This window comes from Bidens hawaiensis, unplaced genomic scaffold (assembly GCF_021521415.1).
Source record: "Bidens hawaiensis isolate Kalapana, Puna unplaced genomic scaffold, B.hawaiensis_p1.1 tig00058061_1, whole genome shotgun sequence".
In the NCBI taxonomy this organism is placed as follows: Eukaryota; Viridiplantae; Streptophyta; class Magnoliopsida; order Asterales; family Asteraceae; genus Bidens; species Bidens hawaiensis.
In genome coordinates, this window is record NW_027500486.1 from 34,495 (window position 1) to 46,930 (window position 12,436).

General features: G+C 31.2%; 1 pseudogene across 1 annotated transcript; it reads right to left on the bottom strand.

Moving 5' to 3' along the window:
* Positions 1-2,164: 2,164 nt before the first annotated feature.
* Positions 2,165-4,931, bottom strand: LOC143602158 (heat stress transcription factor C-1 pseudogene; annotated as a pseudogene). Its single transcript, XR_013147781.1, has 2 exons — positions 4,660-4,931; positions 2,165-2,803 (listed from the first exon to the last, which is right to left on the bottom strand). The product of XR_013147781.1 is annotated as a heat stress transcription factor C-1 pseudogene (transcript).
* Positions 4,932-12,436: the final 7,505 nt, after the last annotated feature.

The following is a 12,436-nucleotide window of genomic DNA, read 5'->3' on the forward strand; positions in this document are numbered from 1 at the left end:
AATACTTAAATCAAATCAGAAGTAATAACTTTTGCAATTCAACTTACAGTTGTAAACTAGTCAAGACAAACTCGAGTTCGGGCTCTTTTAACTTAACAGGGTTCATTTAAACTCAACTTGTTTCGAGCTTTATATCCAATGCTTTAGCTTTAACTGGTGAGAAATTGTTCAAACTCGAGCTAAGTTCAAGTTCAACTAGTTTATTTTTTTTATATATTTATTTACTGTTATTAAGTATTTAATTTATGACATAATAATAGCAAATGCTTTATTATTTTACTTGCAACCATTCTAATATTAGCTTATAAAAATCATATGTGTTTGTATTTGTTACTAGTTTGTTGCACGTATTAATGGGATAAAATATAGCTTAGATATATTTTTTAGACTTTAATGATTACTTCAATTTAAAATAAGCAATAAAATTACGTATAAAAGTATAAAACTCATTTATATTTTGGATTGCATACTAATTTAGTTGTTTCAATATTTTACCTTTTAAGTTTTAACTTAAAAACTCTTTATATAATTTAAATAATATTTACATTGTTATAAAATTATGTATACACGATGTAAAAATGTACCGATGTTAGAAAGATTACATGTCAACGAATGATGAATGGATCCGTCAATGAGAGAAGAACCCGTTAAAAATTAGAAAACCATAATCTTTTGTCATTCAACAGCAACTATTAAAAACCTAGTGTTTTTTAATCTTATTTAATTATCTGTCGACCATGCATTTGTGATCGAAAAATCTTGTTGTTAGTGAAAATTAATTTTCTATTATTAAAGGTTGAAGGTTTTTTTTTTCTTAAATAAGAACAAGGAAAAACCTTTAATATTATTTGGGGTAATGGTAAGGCCATTTTACTCATATGATGACAAATTACAATATGCTATCGGTAAAAGACAAAGACTCAAATGGAAAACGAAAGCTAAATGTTTGTGATATCAAATTCATTGTTTTTTTGTCACTAAATAATATTATCGATGTTGATGTTATCTGGTAGGGGACCATACTTATGTGACTGTTTTGTAAAATAAATTCTATCTACAAAATATCATATAAAAAATCTGATGACAACTCTTTTTATCTATAAAGTCAAATAAATAATGTAACATTTTACTTTTAGTAATTTAGTTGTTTCTAAAATATGAATTAATATAATGGAATTAAAAAAAATTTGTTAACATTTATATACATAAAAGGTTATAAGCAAATCAGCAAAGTTCTATTCAAAAGTCAAAACTAAGAATATATGTAATTTTATGTATAACATTCCAAACACTTAAGTAAAAAATGTATTATTTGTTTCTTCAAGTTCTCTATGTATTCCAGTTGTGAAATGCAAATTCCTAAAGCTTGCACTAAGTAGAACTTCAAGTACAGAATTGTGAAATAAGTATACAAGTGTATACATTTTTACATTTTGCTTAACTATGATATATAGAGCATTTTTAACCTTTTGTTAGGCTCTTTCTATTGTTCCAAAAGTGTTATCCCGGACACGTAAACCAGCCCACGTCGGACCGTCTCATGCCCAGCACGTGAGAGGTAAATCAACCTCACTCAGCGACAAGGCGATTGGCGCTTAGGATCGGTTTCAAACCCACAGTCTCTAGGTTAGTGTTTCAAGTCTTACACCTCATTAACCAACTGAGCTACAAAAGCAGAGACGTTAGGCTCTTTGTAGCTTCTGAATAACCGTATGAAGTAATTGCTTCATATGGTTATTCTAGTGAAGTGTAGAATTAAGGGAATACTACAAATGCATTATAGAATTATATATAGGTGTTTCAAAGGGACTTGGTTTTTGCCTACATGTTATGTGAAATTTGCATGTAATTGTCTTCTTGCATCTATTTTATAGGTTGTTTATGATGTTATATATGTCTGATTTTATCATGTAGTTTTTCATCACATATGGTACACACAACACATACACACCTCATGTTTTGTATATCTATATATTGTATGTTTTTAAGCCGGATGTTTATTTAGAAGCGGTCTGTATCTCACCCTTTCCAGACATACCAATAACTGTGTTTTTCAGTGGATTGGATAGTGCCATTTTTTTTTCTTTCTAAAATTATACAAATACCAAATAAGATCATTCAATTCATAATACTAATCACTAATAAATAACAAATTTAACTGAATTTAAAATTCACCGCTGAGAAGGGAAAATGGATACGGCGGAGCCGGATTAACATCCGGCTCTGGCGACCCCGATCTGAGGTAATTTACACCACCACCACTGTCGCTGCTATTATTATTTCCATACATACTAATCTCGTTCATTGGCTCCAACTCCATCGAAAAACCATCATTATTCCACATTCCATAATACTCATCCGACGATGAATTTTGTTCGCGCTTAACAACGGGCACTCCATTACTTGACGAAGACGGCGTGATCAACCGCCGTTGCTTCTTTTTAAATTTCTCGAGCATCATTCGTTGCAAAATATCCGGATCTTCGGCCACTTTACACAACAATGCCATCATCTGCTCCGGACGCCGCTCAGTGATCTCCAACCGCCGGTTCATCACCACGAGCTCTTGTTCTAAGACCTTCTGCTCCTTCTTCAACCGCGCAATCTCCATTGCCATCACCATCTCATCCTCATCTTCATCATTCATATTATTATTATTATTGTTCATTGAGTATTTTCCTTTATTGTTGTTGTTATTATGAATTTGCCTCTTTCTGCCAATGTTCTTCAATAGATGAATCTGACCTCGCAAAAACCACTCGTTCGCGAACTCCCAACGATCCGGATCCACTTTTCGAAAACCCTAAGTTACAAAACAAACAAATAAATCAATCAGAAACATGTTCATAAACCGTGGCGAAACTTGGACGAAAACTCAAGTGACCAGACTCAACACGTATAAAAATTTTCATAAACTAGGGTCACCAGGCTCAAAATTTTCGCCCTAAAACCGGTAAATTTACACTACACATAAAAAATTTTGCACGAAAACAGATAAATTTGCCTTATGTGTAAAAATTTTCATAAACCGGAGTGAGAAGACTCAGAATTTTCGGCCGAGAACAGGTAAACTAACACTACGTATAAATACTTTCGGACGAAAACAGCCACCCCGTACAACAATACAAGCTTCGCCAAACACAATAGTCGAGTTACGCCTTCGACGGATTTTGCTGACGTAAGCATTCAGTTGATGAATAATAACTTAATTTATAACACAAATGCAGAAATCAATCTATAACATCAACGGAATTTGCTTACGTAAGCATTCAGTTGATGAATAACAACTTAATTTACACCACAAATGCAGAAATCAATCGGAAAACTCGAATTACGGATCGATAATCACCGGATTTTGCTTCGGTAAGCATTCAGTTGATGCATAAAACTAAATAAATATCACAAAATGCAGAAATCAACGGAAAACTCGAGCTACGGATCAATAATCAACTGTTTTCGATTACGTAAGCATTCGATTGACGAATTAAACTCAAAATAACACCGCGAACGCATAAAACAATGAGAAAATTCGGATTACAGATCGATAATCAACGGATTTTGCTTACGTCAGCATGATTAACACAAATGCAGAAATCAATCGGAAAATTTGAATTCCGATCTATTATCAACGGAGTTTGCTTACGTCAGCATTCAGGTGAATAATAACATAATTTACACCACAAAACGCAGAAATCAATCGGAATACTCGAATCACACGGATTTTGCTTACGTAAGCATTCAATTAACGAATTAAACTCAAAATTAATCAGAAAATTCGAATTACTGATATAATACGAACGGATTTTGCTTACGTAAGCATTATTCAACTAACGAAATCAATGGATCTATTATCAACTGAATTTGCTTACGTCAGCATTCAGTTGAATATGAACTTTATTTACAGTTTTACACCACAAAACACAGAAATCAATCGGAAAAAACACGTCGATAATCATCAAGTTTCGCTTACGTAAGCATTCGATTAACAAATTAAACTCAAAACTAACAACTAATTCGAATTCCGGAGCTATTATGAACTATGAACGGGGTTTGCTTACGTCAGCATTCAGATGACTAATAAAAACCTAATTTACACCACAAATGCAGAAATCAATCGATGTATCATCAACTAGTTTCGCTTACGTAATCATCGGATTAATAAGTTAAACTCAAAATTAATAAATAAATCGAATTACGGAGCAATTATGAACGGAGTTTGCTTATGAGCGAAGCTTGGACGAAAACGCCGGGCGACCAGACTCAATACCGGATAAAAAAATTCAGAAACCGCGCCAATTTTCGGCTGAAAACAGGTAAATTTACACTATGTATAAAAATTTTCAAATTAAAACAAGTAAATTTACACTGTGTATAAAAGTTTTCGGCCGAAAACAGGTAAATTTACACTATGTATAAAAATTTTTAGACGAAAACATACTCCCCGAGCTTTAATACAAGCTTTACCATTGTTATCTAGTAGCGTAATTGACGGCCGGACTCAATACGTATACAAATTTTAATAAGCCGGTTCAAAAATTCCGGTTGAAAAGAGGTAAATTTATACTATGTATAAATGTTTTTGGATTAAAACAGCCACTCCGGGAGAAAATACAAGCTTTGCCGTAGTCAAAATTTAATAAAACAAATAATTTGAATTACGTAAGTATTAAGCTGGCGAATAAAGCTCGAGAAATTGTTGTGTTTGAAGTACGCAGGCAACAGGCGTTGCGAGAACCCTAACGAGTCGACAACAATGAAGCTGTTGTTGCTGGTTCCCCAACGGATTAAGTTATCCAGTGAAGAATCATTCACCATTTGGTACGTTTTCATAACGAACGGCGCGATAATTAGTTCGTTCGATTCCATGGGTTGGTTTATGAACAGGTCATGGATGGATGGATTCATTCTGGTTAATTTTGTATAAGTTTGATTTTGTAAAAGTGTTTTGGTGAAGAAGAAGTAGAAGAAGAAGTAGTGGTGTGTGTGTGATAATAATATAAGGTTGTATGTTATTTGACCAAACATGCATTTGGAAAACCTAGTTAATTTATAATTTTGTAATAAAAAGTTTGGATGCTATAAGATTGAAAAATATCATGTATATCATTATATCTAGAGGTGAAAAAAAATGGACCTGGAATCGGTCTTACGGGTTTTTTATACCCGGGTTTTTAATACTCCAACCTATAATTGGTCATACCCGTAGGGTATACATTTCAGTGTCAAAATTTGTATATGAACTAGAAACCGGGTTTTCTCTGATACTTGATCTATACCAGAAATTACACAAAAAAATACCTGAAAAATACCAAAAAAAATGTGTAGCACCTTAAAAAACCCAATTTATACCGAAAAAATATCATAAATAGGTTTTTCAACACCCGGAAATAGGGTATTCAAATATGAAATTATCTAATTTATTTAAAATTTTATCAAACATTTCTAAAGTGCGATGAGAAGTTTTAAAATAACGCTTATTATCTATTCAAGTCTCACAAATAATAAGGATTAATGGAAATCGACATTTAAAAAAAAAACTAGATTGACAAAAGTTTTTAATATCTGTGACAAGTTTGGCACTTTTATATGTTAAGACTTGATTGGATGACTTTATAATAAAAAGTGATAAAAGCATTTTGGAATTTTATGAAGTTTATTCTAAAGTCATTGATAAATTAACCCCATGGCCTTTGGTGTTATTAGTTAGTTACCAATATGATTTGGGTCTTATCGTATTATCTATTTCTATATATGTTATACATAGTGATAAAACAAAATATATTTTGTGACAAATAACAATCAATGACTTACGACAAAAAATAATAATATATACCCAGAGACATATTTTACAACTTGACCAAAGGCAATGAGAGGACCACTAGAGGCAAGTGTGTGATTGCGTGGCCGCCAAGATATTTTTTTATGGGTTGTTGCTAGTGGGACCTATTGGATTGTTATTAAGAGTTTTTTTAGTAAAAATTGTTTACATTTGTTGAAGTGTAAAAACCAATCATGTAAGATTATTATAAAACATTTTTGTAAGTATCAAAACAAACTAATCTAAGTTGAACAAATATAAAAATTTGATTACTAATGATTATTAATTTATTATTATCTAGTGGAACTTGATGTTTGTTATAATTGTGAAGAAATAAAATCACTAGATATTCATCAAGCATTACATTACTTATTTATATTATAAGCTACATTTTATGTTGAAAATGTAAGAAGCCAAACATCAATGTAGCATCATTGTATGCTAGGTTTATAGCATTTAAAGATTGTATAACCTTAAACATAAACCTTTGTAACACGACAGTGAATGTATCGCATATAATACCCACTCTCTTGGTAAAAGTGTATTACAAATGAGTGGTTTGAGCTACTAATGATGTATTATATTGTTAATATCAGTCACCAAAATAATAAGTTAAAAACTACTTATCACTACAAGAAAAGTGAGAATTAACGGCGACATCTCAATGGTCGCCGCTAATGCTCTTTATCTGGGTAAACAATCAGACTTTATATTCTGGCCGTTGATAAGAAATGGATGATATTTTATCGTACAATCGGCGGGATTATTTCATCTTCCCTCCACCACGTTTTTCTCTCTCTCACTCTCGATCTTCTCGGGCGACGTTTCATCACTCTCGATCTGAACCCGAACTGGAATTTGGTTGTCATTTTAGTCCCTACATATTGCATCTTGAACGGGAAATCAGTGATGAGGTAATGAATTTAGGTGTTTTGTTGTCATAATTTAATCGAACTTACAATTATTTTAATTAGATATGGGAATTAAAGAAAGGCAGCAAGCGTTCCTTAGCTCTTGCAAGATAGAAGTGGGAATGTAGAACTTTCATATAAAATATATATATATATATATATATATATATATATATATATATTAATTTTTTCCGGGTTAGTTGTGAGAACTATGGCAATATAACACAAAACAAGCCGAAGATAATACTGGAGGGTGAATGTATACCACTTCCAACTTTTTTCAAAAATTAGTTATTTTCTAACTTTTGAAGGGTGACGACTGAAGAGTACGGTTGAGGCACAAAGAGACCTCTTATGGACAACTTTACATTGTTATAGTTTTTTTTATATATAGAATCATACTCACCGTGACAATGTCAGTGATCAAATGATGATTCAAGTTTCCTAAATACTTCATAGGGCTTTAACAAACAACATTAAATAATCGGGAGCAGAAAATGAATAACAACGCTTGCGATCTGAGATTAATAGTTATGAAAGTTTCTCATGCAGTTAATTGCATTGACGTGTCATGTAAGCCTAATGAACACATCTTTGGGGCCTAAAATCTATATAAAAATAATTTCCTATAATATCTACAATATTCTTCATTCATTTTCAAAGTAATTCATGTCTCAGCAAAAAAAATTAAAACTAAAAGCTATTGCACAATTACTCCATTTGGTAGCAACAATTAAATACGTGAGACACATGTTGTCTAATAAAAGGAGCTTGTTTAAAAAAATCTTATGACATGTGTATAAAAGGCATTGCCACTAAATTAAATATCTGAATTGATGATTCATGAGAAAAAAACACATAAACTAAATTAAAAAAAAAAAAGAGCAGTTTATTTTTAATTCACTAATGGTTGTAAGGTTATTTTATAGAAAGTAAATAAAGCCAGTTGCTAGGTGTCCAATTCATTAATTAAAAAAAACAATTAATAATAACCCAATAACTTATACTTTGATAGCCAAGCCACAACTTTCTCTCCTCCTGATTTCTTTTTCATCTCTTTCAGTACATCCTAAAACCATTTTTAATTATTTATTTAAAGCAAATAAACACTAAGTTTAAAAATTAAAGTTAACCAAAAATAATTTGTTTTCATTAAAATCAATTACAATTACAATACTAAATAAAACAATTAAAACAATAACATTTCATTCACATTCTTAACATTATGTTATTTCATGTTTTCGTGCGCAACTTATACAAATAAAATTGTTTTCGTCACCAACATCTTCTTTGTTACAACTAATAAATTGAGAATTGAGCTTATCAATTCGTGTTGGTCTATTGATGATGATAGTGTTAGTTTCTTCTTCCTCCTCCTCCTCCTTTATTGTTGTTGAGGTCTTGTCGGCTCTTCATAGTTAGGGATGCCTACATCTTCGATTTTGAAGACAACATGGGAACTTCCCAGAAAATAAGGTGAGTAGAGCCATTAATTTCAACAGCATTACCGTATTATATAACTAGTTTTAGTCCCCCCGTACTACGTGATTGTTTTACATTATTCGTTTATAATATTTATATATTATTTTGGATTTTAATTTATTTATTATAAGGGAGTTAATAATATACTTAGGAGTTGATGATAAAAATATTCACAAATAAATTAGACGTTATAACCCGATTTAAAAGTTATCAAGGTTTGGTGAGACCAATGACCCTTTTATTTTTAATTGTTAAATTGTTTTTAATTTATAAATAATATATACTTTAAAAATATCAGATATTAATTTTTAATATATCATTATTCTATAGGATTTTCATATCAAATATTTGGCTAGAGATTAATTTTTAAATTAATTAGATGCTATAACTCGTTTAAGGGCTATATGGGTTTGGTGAGACCCATACCCGTGAATTCGAGTCAAATCCATGAGAAAACTCAATTTACAAATAAAGCAATCTGGTAACTTGATAGAATATAAGAAGCAACCAGAGAGTTTTTAAAGGTTTCGTTAATATATATTTAAGATTTAACGATTAAAAAAACTGTTTCATAAAATAAAAGCATATTAGAGTTTTTTTATTTACAATCTTCAACAATATACATAGCATACAATGTTGACGATAAGATTTAAAATTATATTCTTTTCGATCTTTATTCTTTAACAAACACGCTTTGTTGTTGATTTTTGAATTTTACAAAGTTTTTTGGATTTCACCAAGTATGTTGTGAAATATATTCTAACAACATATATAAGTATAATATGTAAATATTTATTTTTATAAAAATGATAGATATAATATAAATATAGTTTAAAGGAAAATTAATAATTTAATCATGTTATAGATATAATATAAATGAAATGTAAAAGGAAAGTAAATAATTGATGATCATTGACATATATTAGTTTTTGAGGTTGATCTATGATATATATTACTTTTGGGGAAAAAAAATTATGAGGATTAACCACAAAGTGACACTTGTCCACAATTATTTTACTTTATTAGAATAGGTAGATTGTTGCCTTCAGTGCATCCTCGTCTGGTTGACCACGTCGTTGATTAATGAAAGTGTAGTTTAATTCTCGTTAAACTTGGTGATCTTTAAGTTCGTATCCTTTCATTTTGAATTAACTTAACGGTATGTATGACCAGTGGTCTGCATTTGTGCTTGATAATGTACAAGGACATTTTCTCAAATAAAGCAAATTGTTGTTGAATCCCATTTACCAGGTCTTCTGAACTATCGACTCAAGCATTGATCAACGCCTCTTCTTCTTTCTTCTCCGTCCATGTTTTTTTACTTCATCCTAGTAGATTGTGTGTAGTGTTTTTAATCTGAGGTGTGGGGTATTTGTGTGACATCCGTCAATTTTGGTGGTGGGGGCGATGGTAGTGGTGGGGGCGATGGTAGTGGTTGTTGTTAGGTTATGGTGGTGGTGGTGAGAATGTAGGGTGAGGGAGGAATGAAATGAAAGGGGGGGATGGTTTTGATTGAATGGGATTTCATGTGTAATGAATGATTACATTCCATTGAGCAACCAAACATCACTTTTTTCATTCTCACGTAATAAATCATTTCATCCCACCTGTCATTCCTGCATACCAAACGTCACCTTACGAATTATATCAGTTAATTTGAGATAATTATCAAGTTTTGGTGATTATCTCATTCATTGTGAATTTCAAACAAGTTATCATCAAATTGATAAACATGAAGCTCAAATCTGCTTCTTATATAAACAAGTCATTCTCCACATTCATTCTTCACGGTTTGACTTTCAAAAGTCAAACGAATCTTTCATGCTTATCAATTCTACTTCCTTAATCAAATCTCATGTAAGTTGTCTTCATGAAAAACGTTTGTTTTTATATAACTAACAAAATCCCAAAATCAATTTTATAGATTGATGGAGTTTTGTTGGTCAATTTAATCCCGGCCTATTGAGGGTTCGTAAAAGTCAATTATCATATTTTTTTCAATTAGCATATCTTCTTGTCGGAATGCTTTCGGTCTAAAACGTTTTAAAAAAATAGTGTGGTTTAAGTAGAACAATGTTGTTTAATGGCTTGTTTAATGTTTAGCTTAAAAGGGAGCACTGAGCAGCCAATTTTAATATAATTAAATAACTAACTTAATTTCTCCTCATTTTTGTTTTATCCTTTTGACTTTGACTACATTGGCTGGACTTTTAATTAGAGCATGTGGTGGATGCAACTGATTGGTGAATTATTTACTATCATTTTTTTAACAATCAAATTATTTATAACTAACGATGAGCAAATTCGATATAGGTAGCGAAATAGGTAGTGATTTGGTACCATCGGTACCAAAGTTATGAGTTACGGTACGACCGGTATTACCCGAATTTTACCTTAAATACCGGTATTGTCCCGGTACCGAACCTAACATCTCGATACTGGTACCGATACCAAAAAATTGCGATTTCATGATCGGGATTTTCGATACCGCTACCGGTCCGGTACATATACGGTAGTGAGCTCATCCCTATTTATAACCACTGAAAGTGAGATCGGACTCCTAACTTTCATTTTAAAAGTTTACCACCTTTGTCACCACACCAAATAATGTGAGATAATAATTAATTACTATCATGGGGCTTTTTTCTTATTATTTACAATAAAAGGTCCTTCACCAGTTGCCACCCACCAGATTAGGAATGGTTGTCTAAAACAATTGTTACTCTGTGATGGGTTATTTGGATTTAATATAAAAGCTAAGAGATGAACTTGACTCGTTATATATTGATAGGGACATGTTAAAGTAATGGTATGTTGGAACTCATTTTGACTTGTTAATTAACTTTTAACAACTAAGTTAAAGCTTATATTGGTCGTGAATAAAAGAGATGACAAGTTCGTAACAATTTCTATCCAATTAAAATCAACACATTTGAGCACATTGTTGCGAATAAAAGAAGAATTGTCTAATGAAGCATGCTTGAATGAACACAATTCAAAATATCTCAAAATTTCGTATGTATTTTCAAGTAAAATAAGACAAATCATAAGATATAAACAAATTCAACGCAAGGAAAAAAAAAGAAAACTTAAAACATACAATATAAGATATATATGATAAATAACATGTCTTTTAATTACATATGATCTAAGAGTGTTTAAAAAATTTTTGATTTTGACAATTAAACTGTTTAAAAGAGTTTGTTAAAAGATTGCACTATTAAATATTGGTAAGATAGATTGAAGCTAAATAATACTATTTGATCATTTTACTAGATATAATTTTCTTTATATATAATAGATTTTATTTTGAGTGCTTCACATCGACTTCACGTTTCCCTTTGTTAAAAATTGTTAAACGGTTTGATTTGTCTTGTAATATTTTGTATTCGGATGTTATTATATCATGCAGTTGCTTATGTCTTCATTGGTTAGTAACCTGATATACTACATGTTTAAGATACAGATAGATCTCACTAAATACACAACTAATTTAAAAAAATTGTCAAGTTAGGTGTCATGGGAGGCTGGGAGACGACATGGCCACCTCACCATTCACCAGCTTGTTAAACCACGACAACCGTGGCGCCATCTTATCCACACCCCCCCTGGGTCCAGCGCCATTGGGTTAACGTCCACGAGGGCTTGGCTTAAAGTTGGGGTTCACCTCCATTAACAACCAATCATAATTTTTATTTTTATATTTAAAAAAACTCTTGTTAAACAAAGTTAACCTACAAAAGCACTTGTTGAAGGATAAGTTAAGCTAAAACTCATTATCTACGTACATGACACTGATATAGCTTTGATATGACGATATAACTAACTTTTGTTAATTAAACACAACGCATAATCTTAAAAACACCGATATATTTTAATCTAACGCAGAGAGAAGTAATGTATCCGCTAAACCATATATTCATGTTATACGATTCGTACCGTCTCACAGTGAACAATGATTTTATATTGAACACGTCATGTTAATATGCGTGTTATTGAGGAAATAAGTATAATTAAATAACTATTATAATGTTAATAAAATAAGTTAAATGGAATTATTTTTATATAAACTAAAACAGAATTAGGACCACATATATTTATTTATTTTTTTTTATTATCTGGCATTTGAAATTTTGAATGGTTTAATATTAAGTATAGTTAATTATGATATCAACCAATCTGAAGAAGCCACCACCATTCCTAAATTGCATGGCGATAGGTCAAA